General features: G+C 36.4%; 1 long non-coding RNA gene across 1 annotated transcript in view; it reads left to right on the plus strand.

Annotated features, from left to right (window-relative positions):
* The window catches only part of LOC128628588 (uncharacterized), a 59532-nt gene that overhangs the window by 13246 nt on the left and 21470 nt on the right, over nucleotides 1-24816 (plus strand). Inside the window, exons 3-4 of the long non-coding RNA XR_008393017.1 lie at nucleotides 17401-17543; nucleotides 18242-18355. This is a non-coding gene — a long non-coding RNA (uncharacterized LOC128628588). The remainder of the gene's footprint in view (nucleotides 1-17400; nucleotides 17544-18241; nucleotides 18356-24816) is intronic.

Genomic DNA, 24816 nt, shown 5'->3' on the forward strand with positions numbered 1-24816 from the left:
TTTTAAAGTTCCTACCAACTTTAAATTGCTGTGATTATACTCATTATAAAGAATTAGCCTCTTCATCTCTGTGGCACAACAACCTGGGTAATGAAAATCTTAGTTTCTAAGTAACTGCCTATCAAAATTCCCTCCCCAAAGTGGTAATTCTGCACAGATAGCTAATTTCCCAATGTTGCTTTGGAGAGATACTCTAGATGGAAAATAGCATAGACTATGATTTTAGAAGTTCTAATTATTATTTTAAAACTATATAATCTTGTATTATCTTTGCAGATAAAGCGTTGATCATATGGTGTTAGGTGGGCTATATCATTTGAAAGAACGATTCAAGGCTTTTTCATATAAAAATTGATTGATTATCCACGTAAAAGTTGTGTGTAATTTTTTTTAGTAGAGAAAATCATGATTACACACTTATCCTGCTAATTGGCAAGCAAAAAGCTAGTTCTGTACAATAACATAAGAGTACACACCCACAGAAGTCAGGAAACAGAGAATTAAACTAGAGAAAGTAAGAAGAAAAAAAGATTTAAAAAAATACCCAAATGTACGTTTCTCCTGAGCTACTCTCACAGTTCACTGACAACTGATCGTCGGATATCATATCTTTGAGCAAAGCTTGTGCCACTTCATAACCTAGGGCTGCTCCTACAGTCTGGATGTGATCTTCCCTTTTGCTACCTTACTCTTAGACTTGGACAAGAAGTACACTTTTCCCAAGCCCTGGGCTTTAGAGGGTCCCTATTCTAGTTCCCCTGTGGGAAAAGAAGAAGAGTGTAAGACCAAGGGGATGTCCCCTTGGCAGTATCTCAACCTGGGGGCTGTGGGCCGCATGCAGCCCATGATGACTGTGAATGTGGCCCAATACCAAATTATAAATTTACTTAGAACATTACTTAAAACTTAAAGTATTACTCAAAACATTACTTAAAACAAAATCATAAATTTACTTAAAACATTATGAAATTTTTTGTGATTATGTATCACAATGTATTTATTTTTATTTTTTATTTTCTTTTTTCAAAAATTACTTTATTGTTGTTCAATGACAGTTGTCTGCATTTTCTCACCACTCCCCCCAACCCCAGCCAAACCCACCTCCCTTCCTTGCTTCCGCCCTCTGCCTTGGTTTTGTCCATGTGTCCTTTATAGTAGTTCCTGAAAACCCTTCTCCCCTCTGTCCCCTCCCCCATCCCCTCTGGCTATTGTTAGATTAATCTTAATTTCAATGACTCTGATTATATTTTGTTTGCTTTTTTTCTTTTGTTGATTATGTTCTAGTTAAGGGTGAGATCATATGGTATTTGTCCCTCATTGCCTGGCTTATTTCACTCAGCATAATGCTTTCTAGTTACAGCCATGCTGTTGCAAATGGTAGGAGCTCCTTTCTCTCTGCTGCATAGTATTTCATTGTGTAAATGTACCATAGTTTTTTGATCCCTTCATTTGCTAATGGGCATTTAGGTTGCTTACAGCACTTGGCTATTGTAAATTGTGCTGCTATGAACATTGGGGTGTATAGGTTCTTTTGGATTGGTGTTTCAGGGTTTTTAGGGTATAATCCCAGCAGTGGAATTGCTGGAGGCTATTTTTACTCCAATTTATGCTTCTTGTCCCTTTGTCAAATATTAATTGACCATAGAAACTTGGGTTTATTTCTGGGCTCTCTGTTCTGTTCCATTGGTCTATGTGCCTGTTGTGATGCCAGTACCAGGCTATTTTGATGACAGCGGACTTGTAATACAGTTCAATCTCAGGTATTGTGTATCACAATGTATTTGACGTGAAGGTCAAGACAATTTCTTCTTCTGCCCGTGTGGCACAGTGATGCCAAAAGCTTGGACGCCCCCATATCTAGACCATACTCTGATTGCTCAGTAGTCTGTCCATGTGGCCCACGTGAGTTTCCAGGGTCAATGTCTACTCCTTGAGTCCTTCCACCTGAGAGTAGACCAAGCCACCCATTTGCTTATAATCATGCCCAGGGAGTTCTTCGGGAGCTCCTTTTGAGGAAGGTAGAGTGCAGTGGGACCTTCACTGTGAAGACCTAAGTTGAAACAGACAAGGGTCTGGAGACAGTTCTGTGGGTACCAGCACATTCCAACGGGAAGCTCCAAAGTGTCCAAGGATAGTAAATTTAAGCCTGACTATCCTGGTTACATGAAGTTATATTTGTAAGGTCAGAGGATAGACCATATTTTATTTAATGGTTTGAAATCTTTATTTATAACTTTTAAATAGTTACCAGATGCCTGGACCTACATATTCACTCTTATCCTGAGTCTCACAATGTTAAGGCTTGGCCTGTTTTTATGTGCTATTGTCACCATGTGCCTAGTTTTGCCTTGTGGCATCAGAGTTGGCTAAAGATCTAGGTCACTAAAAGTCTCAAAGTTATCAAGGTTAAGACCCTCTGGTGGGAAGGCCCACAGACCTTTCACTCCATGACTTGAATTAGAGCCATTAAGGGTGGAGCTAATTCAATTCTTCTGTCAACTTTTTAGATAGGTGATTGCTTCCAGGGCTATGGCCCCTTCTCTGGTCTATTTTGGTTGAGTTAACTGCAGTATACTCTTCTTCTGTAAAGAAAAGCAATATTTATTAAGAACTAACACACCAGATATGATATTAGATAATTTAAGTACTTTCCCACTCACCACTTGAACAAGGCACATATTATCTCCTTTGGACAGAGGAGGAAAGTAAAGATTAGAGAAGTTAAGAAGAAATTGGCTAAGGAACTCAAGGCTTTTTGACTGCCAGTATTATTTGTGATTCCAACAACCTTGTGATTATCACAAATGTAAAGCTATGCCGTTACTCTTCTACCTTTCAAAAACAGCCCCAGGTGTAGCAGAACTTGTCCAGCAGAGTCCGCCTGTTGTGGCTTACAATGAGAATCAATGCACAGGGACAACAATCCTGTGGAAAAAGGGAACAGGCACGACTACTCTCTCAAGGGGAGAGTGCCTGTGGTGCCTCGGCCACTCCCTCAAGAGGGGAGCACCCACCCTTGCCTAGACAGGCTTTTATTATTTTCCCAGGGTCTTATATCAGAGAAAGATTCATGATCTATCACACAGAATATTATTGTCTACAATCTAGGTACAATCAAGGAAATAAAAATAACATGCAGAGGGGGTTGACAATGAGCTGATTAGCTCTGTCCAATGAGCTGAGAGCTCACACAGGCTTTGGAAATTACCTTGAAGATAGAAAATATACATCTGTTGCTTTAGACCAGGGTGAGGGAGTTTTAGCAAGAGCAGGCTATAACAATCTATAAGAATTTTCTAGGCCTGATTCTGAAGGGAAAACTCAGTTTGCAAGTCTGGGTTCTGCCCACCACTTCACATCTGTAGGTTTTCTATACAGAGCTGAGTCACATTTACCAGGCCAAGACAAACTGGTCACCTACACCCAGGTATCTTGCTCACACTTCTGTTGAAGTGTCAAACCAGCCGTGCATTGACTCTGCTCCTGAAACTTTGGTTTATCTCCCTAAATAGTGGCTTCTTTCTGGCAAAGTTGGATGTGGAAACTCCACCATGGCTGATTTAGACTCAAAATAAATGACAGGAAGTTTAAATTTTCTTTTTTTATTATTTAATTATTGTTCAAGTACAGTTTTCTGTTTTTTACTCCCATCCCAGCCCACCCCCCCCCCCACCTCCCTCCCATTTCCACCCTTGTTAGTTTTTGTCCATGTGTCCTTTATACTTGTTCCTGTGAATCCTTCCTCTTTTCCCCTGAAATTCCCTCCCCTCTCCCCTTGGGTCCCTGTCTGCCTGTTCTGTATTTTAGTGTCTCTGGTTGTACATCTACACAATGGAATTCTATGCAACAGAAAGAAAGAAAAAGCTCCTACCCTTTGCAAAAGCATGGATGGGAGTAGAAAGCATTATGCTGAGTGAAATAAGCCAGGCGGTGAAAGATAAATACCATATGATCTCACCTTTAACAGGAACCTAAACAACAAAACAAATAGGCAAGCAAAATATAACCAAAGACACTGAAATACAGTTTAAATTTTCATAAAAAAATAAGATCTGGCATTGAAACCTGATGTTTCTGGACAGTGCAATTACCTAAGTTCATGACTAGGCTTGAATTCAGTGGAGGAATTTGATACTATGCTAGGCCCCAAAGCAATGCCCCCCCAGTTTACCCAGCTAGGTTACCAGGCCCAGCTTCATGTCTCACAGAGAGATTGAAGTGGTCATTGAGGATCGATGTGGCAGAGGACTCACAAGTGGCCCAAACACAGTGACAGACAAGAGACTGTGCATCTTGGAAGATGAATTGACACTCATGTGTAAATTTAGACTCCGCCCACTAATTAGAGGAAAGCCTTTAATGGGTATAGTCTGAGGCAGGGCCTGAATGGGGTTGAGTTTTAAGGCAGCTGAATGATCTACAGTTGAAAGGAGCTGAGATCAGGAATGAACAAGCTAATATTTCCTTGTGCAATCTCTACCTTTTAAAACTTTAATTAAATAGGATTTTATTAAACATCCACTACTTATGAAGAACTGCTTAAGCATTGCAAAGGACAGTGTTAAATAAGATATGAGGGTGACTGTTTTCCAGGCTACCACTACCTGTAATAAATAAGAGAACAACATACATAGGTAACTCTGATAAATTATCACAGTGCAAGAAACTATGCCAATGAAAACTATGGTAGAAGTAAAAATTGCCATGAACTAAACAGGGCGAGTGAGATTAATTTCTGTGCTAGTGGGGGGTGGGATTGCTACCAATTTGTTAAATCTCATTGGCCAGATGTTATTCGTTTTCTCCTTTAGGTACTGTCTACTGAATTGTCTAGAAGGAAAATATTAATTATATAATACATCCTATGTTTTTTTGCAGTTTCAGAAGTGATCAATAAACTCTTCCATTTTTCCTGCATGAACCCATCTAACATTTCTCTCTTCAAAGGAAAGAGCCAATTTGTAGTTATGTTTCATCCTCTTTATTTTTAGACAGGTAATTGTAACAATGAGTTGATGGTTTTCTAGTTTAAGGAAAGAGTCATTTCCTTAACATTATAAACCCAAGTATGAGTCTTATTAACCTTTTAAATTATGTTTTCCAGTTAACGAGACACACAGATTTCCAGAAAAGGGAATTCCTGAATAATGATTGCATTTACATTAGCATGAGGTTTATTTATCTATTTACTCATTTATTTTGGTCAAAGAACAAAGTTTAAGGTAAATTAGTAGAAATGCAAAATGATACATGTAAAATTCTGTGCTTTGACTTTATTTTTCCCTGGAACATCAGCTTCCTGAAGTTTCTGCAGTAAGCTGGTTAGAAAGCAGTTTAGGGAGAAATGATATGGTGAGCAAGCACCCTTCATCTATCAGGTAAAGTGATTAAACCTGCATCCATCATTCAACATAATTAATCAGTGAGACACCACAGCCCATGTTCACATGCTGATTAATTTGTAGTTCAGGTATATACATCTCAGGCTTCAAGTTTATATGGAAAATACATCCATCAATGCTGCCATGTGCACTGGTGTGCCCTATTGCAATGATAAAATGAGCAGATATTCTTTAAAGAAGAGTAGAAAGAGGTTTTTATACCTAACAGAAAGCAAAAGTCTACAGTTCTTCAAAGACTGCCAAACAGAAAACAACCATCCAGTAAAATAGTTTTCTTTGTTAATTTTTCCCAAAATAATGCCCTAAAATCTGAACTTTATGTAAAAAATCTCTGAGTATAAAACACATAAGTTTAAGTGTCTATTTATTCAGTCATGCAAAAAAATACTTATTGAGCACCTATCATACCCTAGGGACATGGTAATGGTCTGATGGACTTATTCCCAAGAAGCATACAGCCTGGGGTTCAAAGGACGATAGTGTTAGAAAGAGAGACTGCTGTCACCTTGGACTTAATGAGCACCCATCTGAGGTTTCCTGCTTTATAAGAAGACAGGTTTTTTATAAGGTCAGTTAACACAATCCCTTCATAATGCTTTAAATACCCAAAATAACTTTTAAATGTCTTTGTAAAATGTTTGATTTTGCTTATGTGAAACCAGAATATGTTTTAAGGGAAGAAGAGAGAACATAGTGGTTTAGTTGAATCATTTCACAAATGAGCAAAGTTTGAGGGAGAGTTACTCAGTATTACCAGCCGGTGATTATCAACAGCCAAATGCACATGTGTAGGCCACTTATATAGTTTTCTACCCCTTATCTACCATGTCATCTTTATAAAAACATTTTCAAAAGTAAATACTATGATGAACTGATAGAGCTTTTGATTAGAAAAATAGAGTTTTATATATACAGGGTCCAGCACAAATAACACGCCTTTTAAATTACAAAATCATAAGAATGTAATTCTGTAACATAACAATATCATACTCAAGCACACCATATGACATTTTAGGTGAAATGTTCAAGTTGCTGTCCATTTCGTGTGAGACATTCATGTACCCTACCAATCACATTCAAGCAAGCCTTACTTCTGCCGGATGCTGTATTATTTTTAGCACTTAATTGTTTTCATTTATTATGATTGTTTTAGAAATTCAAATGATTTAGAGGTATGAGTCTTTCATATATATTTTACATGCATAAAAATGTATACAAATACATAGATGTAAACAAAAACGCAAGGCTGCAAGAAAAGCCAAACTTGTGCAAACTTGTCCCTAGGTACAAAAGGAAAGAGATTTATTCAGGTGCCACGACCTGGTAGGGTGATGGACTCCTTTGTCTGAAGGAGCATCTACCCTTCCTGGCCAAGCCTGATGTTCTTATAGGAGTAGGGAGGGGAGGGCTTTTTTCTACCCAATTACCTTGCTGGCTTTTGGTTCACTTGGCCTTGTCCATTTATCTTTCTAGCTTTTGGAGTGCTCGGTGTATGAACATCTCCCTGTGCCATCTTGGCCAGTGGGGGAGATCCCCTGGCACTTTCTATCTACCATAGCATAGATGTATATAGTTTTCAAAATAGGTCACTAAGCTTTGTATATTGTTAACTTATGAGAGTTTCTTAAAGACCTCACTCTGACCCTTTTCTTTTTTTAAAATTGTTGTTCAAGTACAGTTTTCTGTCTTTTACTCCCATCCCAGCCCACCCACCTAGCCCTCCCATTTCCAACCCCCCCCTAGTTTTTGTCCATGTGTCTTTTATACTAGTTCCTGTAAACCCTTCCCCTTTTCCCCTGAAATAACCCTTTTCTTTACACCTCACTTTAATCACAATTATCTACAGAATGGGTCTGAGTTTCCTACTGTAGATGTTAAGATATGACTACCTTGTAAGTTTTATGTTAAGCAAAAAGAAGCTCCTTAGCTACTGTTATATCTGCTGTCTAATGCTCTTGAATGAGTTCATCAGTCATAACATTAATATCCTCCAAACATTGGCTGGCAGAGGAAGAAAGAAAGTAGAAGAAAGAAGGTAAACAAATGAGCACACTGGTATTTCTGACAAAGTCACTGTGTAGTTTTTCTTAGCAATAGAATATATGCATATTCATAATCACAATTTTAAATACGTTTTAGGGAATGGATGTTAATGGTGGAAAACCCTTAGAAAAGTATGAGCACTTATGTCACAGCTCAGAAAGAGAAAGGTCTCTGTCTGGAACACAAAGTCATGTATTTCAAACACTTTTTCTCGTCAATCAAAATTTCATAGTTCTGCACTCTAGCTAACAGCTAGGTAAGATTGAAAAGGGGCTAATATTCTGGATGAGAGTTGAAATGTATCATGTTTCCTACGATGCTCCCATTATGTAAAATAATCAGTGATTTTAATTGCTTAAGTGTTTTAGAAAGTCTGACCACTTAAAATGAGAGCTTTTGGTGACTGAAGAATATTTGTGATAAAATTAGTTTTCCTCTTAAATTTTGCCTTCCTAGGCCTGATAAAGCTACTTCTACAACGTTGTCCATTTCTTAAATTAGTTTTCCTTGATAATCACATAAATTGAGCTGTAAAGTCTTAACTCTTGAAAAATCATGAAAGCTATATATTGGATTTTAGAAAGAATAGAATAAAAATAAACTCACACACAACAAAAAAATATCCCAATATTTATTTTCTTCTTGAAATAGTCTTTTAGTGTTCTTATGAAATCTTAATCCAGTATATATTCCTCATACCTTTCCTGCTAAGCATCCCAATCTAGTGAACAAACAGCTGAGGGCAGTACCAATTCTCTAACCTTATAAGCTGACACTGCACTGTCTGGGTTAATAAAATTATCTCTCTTATCTACATGTTTTTAATCAACTGAGCATTTTAATAAACATTCTTAAGAAAAATAGAGTTATTCAAAGTTATTAACAGCTTTATAACTTAGTGGCCAATGAAACCAGAAGGCATAAGCCTAAACAGATTTTTTCAGAATAGCATTTCCCTATTTACAAGCACTTTTATAAATTTCAATTCACTTGCATATATATTACATCATTTATGACAATCAATAAAGAATAAAACAATAGGGTCCACCACCTACCCTGCCAATCAGCACTTTGTATTTTGCTGTAAAATTGAAAACATGGGATTGATAGTTCATATTTCAAAGGTTGACAGTGATTTCATAAGAAAATGGGCAGCTTGTATCTTGTGCTAATATTTGGAAAAGAGCCATCTGGTTATGCAAACTGAAGGAATAATGTATCATTAAAATTCCTTTAAAATGGGAGTATGAGGACCATGAGATAGTTCACAATTTGGTTTCCCTGACATTTGGAGCCTTAGAAGTTTATGAGGGAAAAAAATGTTGCTGCCATAAGGTGGCTTCTGAGCAGGGAGCAAAGCACCTTGATTCTGAGGAGTGTCTAAAATTACAGGGTGAGGCCCTGGCTGGCATAGCTCAGTGGATTGAGCATGGGCTGTGAACCAAAGGGTTGCTGGTTCAATTCCCAGTCAGGGCACATGCCTGGGTTGCAGGCCAGGTCCCCAGTGGGAGCCATGTGAGAGGCAACCACACATTGATATTTCTCTCCCTTTCTTTCTCCCTCTCTTCCCTTCTCTCTAAAAATAAACAAATAAAATCTTTTAAAAATAAAATAAAATGACAAGGTGAGCTGCCAAAGTGAATCCTCATGTAGTTTTTAATATTTTCATTGTTGTTCATTTATAGTTGTCCCCATTTCCCCCATTTCTCTACCCTGTCCTGCCTACCCCACCCCCACATTCAATCCTCCCTTGTTGTCCTTGTCCATGAGTCCTTTATACATGCTCCTTGACCCTTTCTTTTCTTTCCCCTGTTATCCCTCCCCTCCCCTCTGGTCACTGTGATTTTGTGTTTTATTTCCATGTATGTGGCTCTTTTTGCTCACTTGTTTTTTTGTTGGCTAGGTTCCACTTATAGGTGAGATCATACGATGCTTGTCTTTCACCACCTGGCTTATTTCACTTAGCATAATGCTGTCCAGTTCCATCCATGCTGTCACAAAGGGTAGGAGTTCTTTCTTTCTGCTGCATAGTGTTCTATTGTGTAAATGTACTACAAATATACTACATAGTGTTCCATGTGTAAATGTTCCATTTAGTAAATGTACTAAAAATCCAGATAAATGAATTTTGAAATCCATCTATCCACTAAGGGGCACTTAGGCTCTTTCCAGCACTTGGCTATTGTAAATAACACTGCTATGAACACTGGGATGCATAGGTTCTTTTAAATTAGTGGTTCAGGATTCTCAGGGTATAATCCCAGCAGTGGAATCACTGGATCAAAAGGCAGTTCCATTTTTAGTTTTCTGAGGAAATTCCATACTGTTTTCCACAGTGGTTGTGCCAGTCTGCAATCCCACCTACAGTGCACTAGGGTTCCCTTTTCTCCACAACCTCTCCAATAGTTGTTGTTTGTTGATTTGGTTGTCATGGACATTCTGACCAGTATGAAGTGGTATCTCATTGTGGTTTTAATTTTCATTTCTCTGAGGGCTAGTGATGTTGAATATCCTTTCATTTGTCTCTGGGCCCCCTGTATATCCTCCCTGGAGAAGTGTCTGTTCAGGTGCTTTGCCCATTTTTCAACTGGATTGTTTGTCCTCCTGGTGTGGAGTTATGTGAGTTCTTTAAGTATTGTGGAGATCAAACCCTTGTCCGAAGTATCACTGGCAAATATCTTTTCTCATATGATTGATTCTCTTTTCATTTTGCTGATTTTTTTTAGTTGTGCAGAAGCTTTTTAATTTAATATAGTTCCATTAGTTCATTCTTTTCTTTGTATCTCTTGCTCTAGGGGACATGTTGGCGAAAATATTGCTCTGTGAAATATCTGAGAGTTTCCTGCTTTTGTTCTCCTCTAAGACTTTTATGGTGTAGTCTTCTTAATCCATTCAGAAACTGGCAAACCTTGATTAGATTTTGACATGCTTGAATGAAATTACTAGTCACTTGATTTAAAAAAATAATATATGACTTTGCTGTGTTAAAAGAAACATGTGTGTGATTTGAACATGTCCATTGCTCTCAAGAATTAATCATGATCATTTGCCCCTATAATCCCTTGATTCTGCATTTCTTCCTCATGCCCGTGCAACCTGCTTTCTTAGACTATAGACTACTTTGCACATTCCATAGTTTTATATAAATGGAATTACCAAGTCTGTGTGCCTTTTACTCTGGCTTCTTTCACTCAGCATTATTATTTTGAGATTCTTCCATGCTGTAGTGTATATAAGTAATTCATTCTATTTTTTAATTATGAGTAATTTTCTATGATACTATGCAATTATAATTTTCCACCCATCCAATCATAAAAACTGTTTTTAGTTTAGGGTTATTACAAATTAAGGTTCTATGAACATTATGTATATGTGTTTATATGGATAGATATTTTTCTCTTAGGTAAATACCTGGAGTTGAATGGCTGAATTTTAGCCATATGTTTAACTTTTTAGGAAGCTATTCATTGTTTTCCAAATTGGTTGTGGTATTTTAACACTCTCTTTATTAGGATATGAATATTTTATTTATTGTACATTCTTGCCAATACTTTATATGGTCAGTATTTTACATTGAGGTCTAGTTGACATATCATACTATATTAATTTTGGGTGTACAACATAGTGACTTGACATTTATATACTTACAAATTGATTGCCATGATAAGCCTAGTAATTATCCATCACCATACAAAATTAGTACAATATAGTCAGTGACATTGTATGGTCAGTGTTTTTAATTTTAGCCATTCTAATGAATGTACAGTGGTATCTCATCATGGTTTTAGTTTGTGTTTACTCATTTTCTAATGACAAGTGGTGGTGACCACCATTTGATGTCATTTGTCAATTGCATAACTCGTTTCTCTTTTCAGTTTTTTTAAGTAGGCTGTTTGCTTTCTTATTTTTGAGCTTTGAGAATTTTCGATATATTCTCTATATATTCATTTATCAAGTATCTTTTGTAATAATTCCCTCAGCCTGTGGTTTATTTTTTCATTGCCTTACCAATGTTTTTTGAAGAGCAGACATTTTAAATTTGATGAACTTCAATCTACCATTTAAAAATTTTTTATAGCCCTGGTTAGTGTGGCTCACTGGATTGAGCGCCTATGAACCAAAGGGTCACTGGTTTGATTTATAGTCTAAGGCACATGCCTTGGTTGCAGGCCAGGTCCCCAGTGGGGGGCTTGTGGGAGACAACCACATATTTGATGTTTCTCCCTCTCTGTCTCCCTTCCTCTCTCTGAAACAAATAAATAAAATCTTTAAAAATAATTTTTAAAGATCATGTTTTGGTAAAGTTTTGAAAAAATCTTCATATAATATATGATCACAAGTATTTTATCCTAAGTTTACTTCTAGAACTTCAGTATTTTGAGGTTTTACATTTAGGTCTATTATCCATTTGAGTTAACATTTCTGTGTGAAAAGATATATGGATATAAGGTTTTTCACATAAACAGTGGTTTCACTGTTTCACATAAACAGTGGTTTTTCACATCCACTGTTTTAGTAACATTAGTTGAAAACAATATCCTATCTTTACTGATTTGCCTTTGAATTGTGTTAATAATTAGTTGGTAAACTTATGTGTATATACTTCTAGGCCTTTATTATTAAAGCTAATATCACATGACTTGTTACTAAAGCTTTATGTAATACATCTGAAATTCAGGCAGTGTTAACCCTTAAACAAGTTCTTTTTTTTTCCAGAGTTGTTTTTGGTATTATAGATCCTTTGCATTTCCAAACTTTAGAATTAGTTTCTCAATTTCTACAAACGAATTACTTGGGATTTTGATTGGGGTATATTAAATCTATGGAACAATTTAGGGAGACTTGACATCTGGCCCAAAATTAATCTTTTCGTTCATTAGTTTACTTTCATTTCTTGTAGCAGTGTTTTATACTTTTCAGTGGACATGTCTTGAATATAGTAGTATTTCACCAGAATAATCTGTATTTGTCTTTTTGTGTATTTATAAATCATATTGCTGTTTTCTTAAAAATTAACTTCTAATTGTTGGTTGCTATGTTATTTTTAGTGTGCTAAGAAATTTTTTAAAATCAGAAATAGATGTTGAATTTTACAGATGTTCTTTTTGTATTTACTGTGATGCTCATTTTGTTTTTCATTTTTAGTTGATTAATATTTTGTTTAGAATTTTCCAAACTATGTTTATGTGGAATATGCATCTGTGGCTCTCTTTTCTTATAATGTGTTTGTTTTGTTTTGGTACCAAGGTAATGTTACCGAACAACAAGAGGTCCGAGGGAGGGGCAATACAATATTTGGCCCACCTAGGGATGCCCAAAACTGCTATACAACAGGGGCCCCTCCCAAAAACAAAATACTAATATCTACTGGGCCCTTCTGTCCGCCGCCAATTGGAAAGACATCTCTCAATGCCAGAGATTTGTGAAAAGGAAACAAAATGTTTATTTAATGCTATTCAGGCCTAATGCCACCACTAAAATATCAAAGTCCTTTAGGGTATACTCCTACACCCACACAGCGCTCCCTTCTCCCACTGTCCCAACTCCGGGTACCGTAAATCAGGAAAAGAGCACACGTCCCTTTTTCAGGCCGCTGGTGCCATCAGCTGTGTCACTGTGCAGGATCTCGAGTTAATCCAAAGTACCGTGGTACCCTCTCATAGTCCACTGGCAAGAGTTCTTTGTACCCAGTTCCAGTCAAAGTCTCTCTTGCTTTTGCAGGCCACGCGGCCAAAGGGGGCACCCCAAAGCGTGGGGTGTGGGCCTCTTCTACCAAAGCTGCAGGAGTCCGCACTCCACCAAAAGCATGTGGCTTTCTTCTTCACCTGGCTGCAGGGATCTCCATTCTGGCAAAGCTGCGTGGTTTTTCCCTTTCACCTGGGAAAGAGGGGGTCCGTACCCTGCCAAAACCACGTGGCTCCCTCTTTCACCTCACCAAGAGGGGGTCCTCACTCTGCTGAAACCGCGTGGCTCTCCCTTCATCTGGCCAAGCGGGGGCCCTTCATGTCTCGGAGCCAGTCTTTTCCAAGCTCCCACACAGGCCTTCTCACTCAGGAGTGCAGACTAGTTACATCCTCCTGAGTCCAAGCCTTTCTCACTCAGGAGAGCAGCCCCTAGTTACCTTCTGAGTCCAAGCCCTTCTCACTCCGGAGAGCAGCCCTTAGTTCCCATCTTGAGTCCCCAAGTTCCATCCTCAGTCCCTGCTACTCCCTTCTCACTCAGGAGTGCAGCTCCCAGTTTCTTTCTCCTGAGTCCCTGCCACAACCTTCTCCCCAGCTCCAAACTTGCCACTGCTATTTAACATATCTATGAAACCAGTTAAAGGTTATAGATATGTTAAATAACCATTCCTCCAGAGGTTAGCTCCAAAACTGTTGCTATGCAAAATAGCTCTCAATGGCCCTGGCTCCATTCATCCCTTCCCCCTGGGGGGGGGTGAGGACATCTTAATATGTCTCTCCAATATTCCTATACACTTTGAATTCTGGACACCTTTCTAAATCTTTTTTTTTGGGGGCCCCCCTGGCTGCACCCTGTATCAGTAATGCTGACATCATGAATGAGTCGGAAAGTAGTCTCTCCTGAAATTTCTGGAATAGTTTCTGTAACTTTTGGTGTTTTAGCAGACAATTTGAATTTTGTACTGCAAGTCACTTTCTTCAATGGCAGTTTTTATTTTATGTAAGATATTATGTCTTAGGATCTGTTTTCTTTCTGTTCTGCAAATGTTACTCATGTGCCAGACAAAGAGGTAAGTAGATGGAATTTGGGAATCTTCTCTTTTTGTCTCACCCTTTGGGATTTTCTCTCTAGGACTAGTAACTATGGTTCTAGGTTCAGTCTTCAGTTTTACCCAAAGCAGGAAGACTGCAGTTTTAGCCATTCCAGTAATTTCAGATATTTTAGCGACTGAGACTGCTTCAAAGATAATGCCATAAAAACAGGAACTCATTTCTTAGAAACCCCCCTACTCCACGTTTAGACTCTAAAAGGACATGTCTGTTTTCCTCCAATCTCCAGTGCCTAACACAAGTACTTTTTATATTATATCCAGAATTTATAGCTGTCCTCTGTAGGGGGGTCAGGACAGTAGACTCTTAGGTGCTCCTGGATGCGGAGGCCTCTGTGCTTGCTTTCTATATTTCCTCTGATCCTTCCCTCAATTTTAAGTTTCCTTTTTTTAGGTACTGGCTCATTTAGTGTGCCTGTGTCTACTAACCTCACTGCCACTTCTGCGTGCTATACCTAATCTGCTATGAACTTAGAAATAAATTCTCCTGACATAGTAGATGTTCTTATATTCATAAAGATTATGACCTTAATTACATAAATGTTGTTTAACAGTTCGGCTATTTTTGATTATTATTTAATCACTTTCTGGTTTCAATTTTGGCTGCATTTCTTAAATTTAAAATTCTTATTGTGTGAAAGTTGAAAAAGCAAAATGTTATTCATATATGTGTAGACTATTTCATAGATCTATAAGCATGCTTTTTAAAATTTGGGCCAATTTACACAGCATCATTCAACTGCTTGAGAGAAATATATGCAAAAAAAAAAGACGCCCAGAGATTTGTCTTTATCAATTATATAAGTAACATAATGATTTATACATATTTGGGTAGGATAAATTTATAAAATAAAAACTAAAATTTGTTTTCAAATGTTGATTATCCAGGGTGGGTTTTTGATTTAGGATTTATTGCTAATCTTGAGCATTTTTTATACAATAAAATAAAGCATTTGCTATTTTCTCTTTTTAAAGCTGTTCCTAGGATGCCCTTTAAGTGAAAGGCTTACTAGGTTTTATAGCTGTGATTTATTATCAGCACTACTGGAATATATAGCATAATATATACCAGAAGTGCTGAGTCTATTATTTGAATCAGTACAAGCTCACATAGCTCATTAAGACTGCCTTCAGTTGCTCAATTTTTCTGTCCATACTTGATTTCAGAACATTCTTATATTTTTAATTTGCCTAAACTTGAAGTTTATGTATTTACCAATACTTTATGCACGTCTGAACTTTGCCATCGGATCCTAAGAAATACATGTTCTTTTTATTCCCATGCACAAGAATACATCATTTGGTAAGTGGTTTTACTCAAGTGTTGTCTAAACAACAAATACATGTGGATGGATAAAGTTAATGTCCCTGTTCAACCACACATATCTTTATATTTGTCAAGCTAGTGATTTTCTATTCTCCCTGATCCAGATGTACGTGTATATGTGTATATACACATGCATACATAGGTGGTCTCTAAAATAGCTTCCCCTTCAGGACCGAACAGAGGAAGCATATAGGGAACATAATAATAGATTTAAGCAATTTTGATTAACTTAGAAGAAGCCGTTTGCATGCATTAAGACATGACATTGTTATCAAAGAAATAACTGACAGAGCTGGGGAAATTTTTATGTGGCTGAAGTGAGTAAAAACCATTCTTCAATTCTCAAATGCATTAGAAATGTTATAATAGAAAAATTGAGGATGGCCTAAAAGGGCCTAAATAGTAGCAATAAATGATGTTCAATAAAAATGTAGACTATCATAAAAGTTTTGGAATGACAGTCTCCAGTGGGAAATAGCAGAAGCCTTGAAGAAAAAGACTTCAAGAAGTATATTGTCATCTTGGTGCCAGAAAAAATTCTTGAATAGATCTTAGCATTTTCATTTGTTATTTCTGAGCCATTACAATAGTTAGAATATGTTATAGTGAGGACTGTGGATATCCATGTGGGTGAGTGTTTTTGTTTTTGAACTGGGCACGAGTTCATGTCCTCTGACCTTTGTGAGTTGTGGCAAAGTTATTAAATAGTCATGAGTTATAGCAACTAAAGCCATAAATCCAACTTGTGACTTATGTAGGAATAACACCTGCTGGTCATATGAACACTCCAAAGCCATCCATTTTATGTATTTCTGTGTACGTATTCACGTATGTGTGTATGTGCACGTATGTATGTAGGCATGGCTGTTCTTGGCAAACATTAAGCAAAATCAAAATACACCTTAGATATGTAACTTGAGGGTTGTGTAGGACAACCCTACAGAGGAAGGCAATGTAATGGGTGGGTAAGGCAGAAATCTTGCAGGCCTGGCTGAGGCCCAGGCACCAGAGTAGGAAGATGCAGTGACTTTCTGATCAAACCAGGGAAAGTGTGGGAATGACCAATATTTAAAAAACTGATTGAAAATTTCATACTCTTTTCCATAGGGGTTGTACCAGTCTGCAATCCCACCAACAATGGACTAGGGTCCCCTCTTCTCCACAACCTCTCCAACACTTGTTGTTTGTTGCTTTGTTTATGATGGCCATTCTGACCAGTTTAAAGTGGTATCTCATTGTGGTTTTAATTTGCATCTCTCTGATAGTTAGTGATATTGAGCAGTTTTTCATATGTCCCTGGATCTTCTATATGAACTGGAAAGTATTATGCTGAGTGAAATAAGCCAGGTGTTGAAAGACAAATGCTATATGATCTCACCTTTAACAGGAAGCTTAACAACAAAACAAATGAGCAAACAAACAAACACTGAAATAGAGAACAAGGGGACAGTGACCAGAAGGGAGAGGGGAGGGAATTTCAGGGGAAAAGGGGGAAGGATTTACAGGAACTAGTATAAAGGATGCATGGACAACAACTAAGGGGGGTGGAAATGGGAGGGAGGTGGGAAGGGCTGGGGGGGTTTGCCTGAGATGGGAGTAAAAAACAGAAAACTGTACTTGAATAATAATTTAATAAATTTAAAAAAATTAAAAAATATTTTTTAAAAAGTAAAAAAAAATAAAAAGCTGATTGAGCTACAACTTATGATAACAGGATTCCTGGAATCTTAAAAAGTGGCACCATTAACTGGTTGTAGCACAAGCATTTAAGAGCTGATGGCAGAGAGCAAACAAGCGAAGAGGGCAAGTCTTCAGGAGTGTCTCCTGTCTGTCTGCAGGATCCTGGGCATTCTTCCTGTGAGGGAAAGAAGGAATCATGTCACTGACGAAGATATTTCCAATGTGAGCCACCAGTAGGACACATTGACAAACCCTAAGGAATTCTACTAGGAAAAGAACACACATTCAAATTTCTTTTATGGTAGGTAAATAGATTTGATGGCTATGCAAAGTACGCACATTAATGTTTTATATACACATGCGCATAGAAAACTATTTTTGTCAAAATTCTTAATATTACTGTATGAGGTAGTTTTGTCCTTCTATTTTAAAAATTATGTTTCTGGAAAAGGAAGCAAGATACATACAAGTAGTCTATACAGGGTCTAGACCAGTATATTTAGTCTGATAGACTATTTAATAGTCTGCTAGTCTGATTTAGAGGCAAAATGAAAATCTAGGTGGACCAGTACCTTGGGTTGGAGGATATTTGTTGCTGAATACAACCCATTTTATGTTTGAGAATGTCAGGAACCTGGAGTAAAGCCATATATATATATGAAGTTAAAAAATCTGGATTATCTTCTGGAGGGCAGGCCCTTGTAGTACAGGCTTCTCCCAGTAGGTTAGTGTTCTAGGAACCCATCTGTATTAGTGTATCAGCTGGTGTTATTGTGAGAGGCTGTATTCAGCTTCAGTGAATTATTTTTGAAGACTCTTTCACTGAGTTTGCTCATTCCATGATGGGTGATTTATGAGCACACCTGCCTACGCTGTGCTGTGTTCAGCAGTTTTTGACCAAAAATGGCATGATCTCTGTGTCCAAACCTTCCTTTTTCACCCGATCTCACCAAGCATCTTTTTTGTTGTTGTTTCCCCACATGAAAAAAATCCTCAAAGGAAAAGCTTTTGCCAATGTGGAAGAGGTGAAGCAAAATATGGCAGAAGCACTAAAAGGCATCAAAATTGATGAATTCAAAAACTGATTTGAACAGTGGTAAAACATCTCGACAGGTATATTAGAGAGTGCATCAAATAGAGAGTACTTTGAAGGCGACTGAAGTTAACTATGTAAGAATATACAATTTTTATAAATAAATTTCATTTTTGGGTCCCCCTTGTTATATGTATAATATACTCATATTCCTATCTACATACACACATACATACATCAAAGCAATTATTTTCTTATTTTGCAAAATACCATTGAATTCTGATGCAAGTATAATCTTAATACTTCCAAATTACAGTACCCTGATTGTACTTTCATGGTTACATTAAATGATATGTTAAAAAAGATGATACCTGAGTGACCCTAATCTAGCTACATAACCCCTTTGAAATGGAAGAGATATTTTTCTAGCTGGTGGTTGAAAAGGAGGACATAGAGGCAAAGCGTGAGAAGGATTCAGGATTGAACCCACCATAGCTCACTTGTGCATATAAGAAGCCACATGACAAGAAATGCAGGTGGTGGCCACTCCTGAGAGCCAACAAGAAAACAGCTACAGTTCTACAAGTGCAAGGGAATGAATTCTGAAATCAGTCTGAATGAGCTTAGAATCAGATTCATCCCCAGAATCAGAGAGTAAGAGCTCATCCTGGTTGACACGTTGATTTGGGCCTATGAAATCAAGCAAAAAGCCCCACCTGCACTTCTGGCCCCTGAGCAGTAAAGGTAATAAGGGAGATTGTTTTAGGCCATTACATATATAGTAACTAGTTACATGGTAATAGAAAACCGATTGAGTCTACCATATGCTCTGTATGAAGTTTGGAAGACTGTTGCTTCTTTTGAGATGTTCACAGCATAGTAAACAAGGCAGATGCATGAGCACTCAATATAATTGTAATGTATTACATGAAATGATAGAAAATACTATGGGAATGCAGATATATGATGGCATATTTGGCCTGGGGAAAGCAGGAGAAGCCTTTTGGACATTGTTTGTTGGATTCTATAATGAAAAAAATAATGCATACCCAGAGCAAACAATATTACTAGGCAAAAGAGATACAGATTATTAATGTATGAATATTCACATCCTTGCAGAAGTGATTGAAGGCACAAAGAAGGTCAGTCTCAATTTCATAAGAAATTAACTAGTTTAAGTGTGAGTGTACCTTAGTGTTTGAAGAAATAAGTCAATTTTAGAAAACCCATTTTATCACATTGCAAGGAGATTTTCTCCAAACGTGGTCTGACTAAGCAGTGCTAACCATCATTGAGTAACTTCATTGAATTGCTAGGATGTATTTAATAGCTTCACTAGAGCAGGAAAGTAAGTTTTAAGCCTTGAAAACTTCTCTGTCAGGTAAGATTAGATTCAGCTGGGAGTGACTCAAACCTCAAATAACAATGGTCATAAGAAGATGGGGCAGGCATTTATTTATCATGTAAAAGTCTTGAAGTTGGCCATGGGGAAGAAGTGGTTACTTCATGGTATCAGGGATCTCAGTTTTTGTGACTGGGAAACATGTGTGCCTTATATTCCCAAGGTCACTTCATTATATATTTGTCTGTTAGAACTCCGTAATTTACATATGGTAAAATCCCTTCAGTGGGAAGCTGTCAGGATGGTCACGCAAACCATACTTTCACATCCCAGTAAGGTCATCATCCAGAACTTGCACGTATTGTTTTCACTTATAAGTTATTGGTCAGTTCACATAGTCACTGGCTGCAAAGAAGGCTAGAGCATGTAGTTCTATTTCAGGTGGCCACATGCAGTACTAAAACTCATGCATTCTATTACTATTGTACAATGTGAAAATTAGGTACTTTGCATAGGTATCATCTGTGTCAGCACCCATATGTTCTCTTTAAGTTTTAAATTTGTTCACTTTAAGAAAAGCTCAGTTATTTTTAGTATCACCACAATATTTTAGCATCAACAATGTTTTAATTAAAACACCATATCCCAAAGTTTTTAAATTCAGGTGGCCATGGGTGATTTAATAATGAAATTGGAAGACAATATAGGTGTTCAAAGAACTTACTTAGACATAGTATAAATAATAATTATTCATTTTTAAAAGAAGAATATACCATCTACTATTTTTTAGGATATAGTATTATTTCTCACTTTTAAGCACTAGACATTCGGAAAAACCAGTTTAAAGTCTTAAAGTCTATTACTCACATAGCAATTAGAGTGCATATTTTTAAGAAGTTTACAAATAAGAATTTTAAAATATTTTTATAGCTTACAAAATTAAAATAATTTAGTAAGTCTGACTTGGTTGGAGATGCCAAAGACTCTAATATATAGGCAGGTATCTTTTCTTCAGGAAACTATTCTTTATTTAGTACTTAAAGAGAGTAAGGGTATGTCATTAAATAGCAACTTTTATAAATGTTTGCTGTCTTCCTTAGAAAAGAATGGAGTTGGAAATAAAAAGCTACCTCCTAATAGTCTTGAAAAATCTCAATATCAGATTCATAATAGATATGAAAATCAGGGGCTTATAGTCACTGGAAGGAGAAAAATGGATTTGGGGTTCCTCAAAAAGCTCCATTCCTAGAGAATTTTTACTTTTTTTTTTAGAAACTTCCTAATTTGTTATTGTGTTTGTGTCTGTCTTTATAAAACCTGACTCAGAGCTCACTCAGTGAGGAAAGCACCATCCTCAGAACACTTGTAAAAAAGAAAATCAGTGACAGTTGTTTAACATTGTAGATACCTGAAGTGGCTGTAGTAATTGAAGTAAATAAGAAACTGGCCATCGTTTTTAAAAAGAATTTATGACCAATGGGAAACAAAAGGCAGAGATTGGTGGGATGTATGAAAACACCATCATCCCACAAGATGCTGTCTATAAGGTCAAGGAACATGTATGAATACCCATGGACAAAGCCAAGGGGGGCACAGATTAAGAATGGGAGGTGGAGGTAGGTGAGTGGGGGAGGTAAAATGGAGACAACTATACATGAACAACAATAAAAATAACTTAAAAGACATACTTTAGAACCAATGATAAAAATAGATTTAAGGATGAAAAAAGATATACAATGCAAACAGTAAACAAAAGAGAAGAAAATGGCATACTAATATTTTATTTAAGAGACTTTAAGGTCAAAATTATTATTGAAGGTAAAGAATTACACTTATAATAATAAGAGATAATTCATAGAAACACATACCATTATAAACACATAGGCACTAATCAATAAAGCCCCAGAATACCTGAAGTAGAAACTCAAAAGAATTGAAGGGAAAGTAGAAAATCCAATAATAATAGTTTTAGAACATAATTCCCCACTTCCAATAATGGAACAACTAGACAGAAGACCAGAAAACAAATAAGAGATGTGAACAACAGTATAAGCCAACTAGATCTTACAGACATATATGGGACACTCCATCCAACAACAATAAAATACATACTCTTCTCAAATGCACATGGAACATTCTCCAGATAGGCCTTATATTATGCCATACAACAAGCTGAAATAAATTTAAAAGAATTAAAATAATAGAAAGTGGATTCTTTACCAACAATGGAATGAATTTAGAAATTAAAAATAAAAATACATTCAAAATATGTCCAAGCATGTGGAAATGAAAGAACATACTGTTAAATAACCTAATAACAAATGAGTCAAAAGAGAAATGTAAAGGGTGAATAAAAAATACTTTGAGTTGATAGAAAATAATAATACAAGATACTAAAACTTATGGAATGCAGCTAAGGCAGGACTCAGAGTAGTTATAAATGCTTACATTAAAAAGTTAGAAAGACCTCGTCAATAATATAATCTTAGGAAACTAGAAAAAATAGAAAACTAAAGTCAAAGTGAAAAGAATGAAAAAATAATAATGATTAAAGTGTATATAAATAAAACAGAAAATATAAAAAAAATAAGAAGGAAACAAAACCCACATTTGGTTATTTGAAAAGGTCAACAAAATTGACAAGGCTTTAGCTAACTTGACCAAGAAAAAGTACTGAAAACCTGAGTTACTAAAATCAGAAATTAAAAAGAGAACATTGCTTCTGACATTAGAAAAATAATTATGATTATAAGAGAACACTATGAACATCTGAACACAAACAAGTTAGGTATTTAGATGAAAGGGACCGAATGCTATGAAAATACAAACACTTAAAACTCAAGAAGAAATAGAAAATCCAAGTAGCTCCAAAACAAATAAAAATGAGCACATTAAAATTTTCTTACAAAAAGTCTAGAATTCACTGATGAAATTTAGCAAATACATAAAAAACAAATGTCAATCCTTTACAGACTCACAAAAATAGCAAAGGAGAGAAAAAATAATTGATAACAAAACAAATGACATAACAGAATAAGGAAAAGATACAGACCAATATTCCTTATACATATCAATACAAAACCTTCAACAAAATGCTAGTTAACAGAATCCAGTAACATATAAAAAGGATTATATACAACAACCAATGAGATTCATTCAGGGAATGCAAGGTTGTTTTGAGATGTGAAAATCAATGTACTATGCCATTTTAAAAGAATAAAGAAGACAAACGACATGATTATCTCAATAGACATAGAAAATTTTACAAAATCAAACACTCTTTCATGACAAAAATACTGTGACCTAGGAATAGAAAAGCATTTCTCAGAAAACTCATAGCTAATGTTATAACAGGGAGAGGCTGAATGATTTTCCCTCAAGATCAGAAACAAGGCAAGAATGCCTATTCTCACCAGCTCTATTTAACATTGCACTGGATGTCCTAGCCAGAGCAATTAGACAAGAAAAAAAATGTATACAAATTGAAATTGGAGAATTAAAAAAAGTATATGATTATCTAACCCCTATTCTATACATTTGAAACTAATATAAAAATACTGAATGTAAACTGTAATTAAAAAATAAAAAAGAAACATTAAAAATATTCATTCTCAGGGAGCAATTAGGCAAAAAAAAAAAAAAGAAATAAAAAGGGGTCTAAACTGAAAACTAGGAAGTAAAACTACTTCTAATCTCAGATAATTAATTGGTATATAGACTACCCTAAAGAGGCTATGAAACAGTACTAGAGTTAATAAACAATTTCAGACTAGTTTCTGGATGTTACATGGTCAATGTATAAAAATATACACTAGCCATAAATATTCTGAAAATGAAATTTAAGAAAAAATTTTATGAACAACATCAAATAGAATAAGCTATATTAACAAATTAAACAAAAGGCTGCAAAAATCTACACTAAAATCTACAAAACTTTGTTAAATAAAGCCTAAAAAGAGGTAAACACACAGAAATACATCCCATGTTCATAGATCAGAAAATGGTGTCTTAAAAATGACATTATTCTCCAGGTTGATCTACACATACAGTACTTTTATATTTTTTTTGCAGAAATTGAAAAACTGGTGTTAAAATTTATATGGAAATGCAAGGAGCACAGGTTTAGTAGGTAAAAACACAGTGTTTTTTACATGGAAACAATCATATTTTGGAGAATTCTCTTCTGCTCTGACCCTTCTCCTACCTAAGGAGCCTTTATAATTGAGACTGACAATTTTTCAAGGAAGAATAAATATAAATGACTATGCTTTCCCTCTCTCCTCTACCAAATACAAACTATGTATAGGTTTGGTTCAGGGGCAAAAAACAAGTACCTGGTATAAAACAGAACAGAAACATTTTAGGGCACAGGGATCTCTGGATCGTGTTTACAAAACTTCTACCCCATGAGGTCTCTCTGAGATGAATTGACTTGCCCTTCTCAACATGGGAGAATTGAGCATAGTATTTTGATTTTTAACATGTCTCCTCATGCTCTGCAGTTCCTCTTAGCAGCCCAGTGGGAGCAATGCGGGCTGTTGCCTCTGGATTTAACCAACAGAAATGAATAATGCTCATTCAGAGAAATGACCTGCATTTTGTCAGATGCCATGCTCTCCACAGCCTCCTCTCCATGGGACGACCAGCCAGCGTGCAGTGCCAAAGTGCACAAGTTTAGCAGCTAGAAGAAAATCCTGGCAAGCTGGGGCTGTTTCACAATCCAGTGAGGAGAGATGAATGTGAAGATTTCCAGTCCCGGAAAAACATAAAGGGAAGAAAGTACTCTATTAGATACTGAGTTGGTATCTTTTGATGGCAGTAATTGTCTTTATCCCTATACTCCTGGTTGTTAAAGCCAGTTTCGACTTAGGTATGGATAAGAGAAACTGCTGTGGCTGTGAGAATAAACTTTGAGGGATAAGCATAGGCTTGGGTTCTAGCTCTGGAACATGAAGAGGCAAAGTAACATGACCAAGGCCCCACAGCTACTATGGTTCGGTCTTCTCAATTGCAAGATATTGACAACAATAGAGGTTTCTTCATAGAATTGCTGTAGGGATTAAATTGTCTAAAACCCATATAGACCTTTTTACCACAAATGACACATTGATATTAGCTTGTATTAAATATGAAGTTGACCTTTACTCCATATTGATATTCTACACAGCATTCTTAGATTTCCAAAACTCTCAAACCCAG

Source organism: Artibeus jamaicensis, unplaced genomic scaffold (assembly GCF_021234435.1).
Source record: "Artibeus jamaicensis isolate MK-2021 breed Jamaican fruit bat unplaced genomic scaffold, CSHL_Jam_final contig_851, whole genome shotgun sequence".
Taxonomy (NCBI): Eukaryota; Metazoa; Chordata; class Mammalia; order Chiroptera; family Phyllostomidae; genus Artibeus; species Artibeus jamaicensis.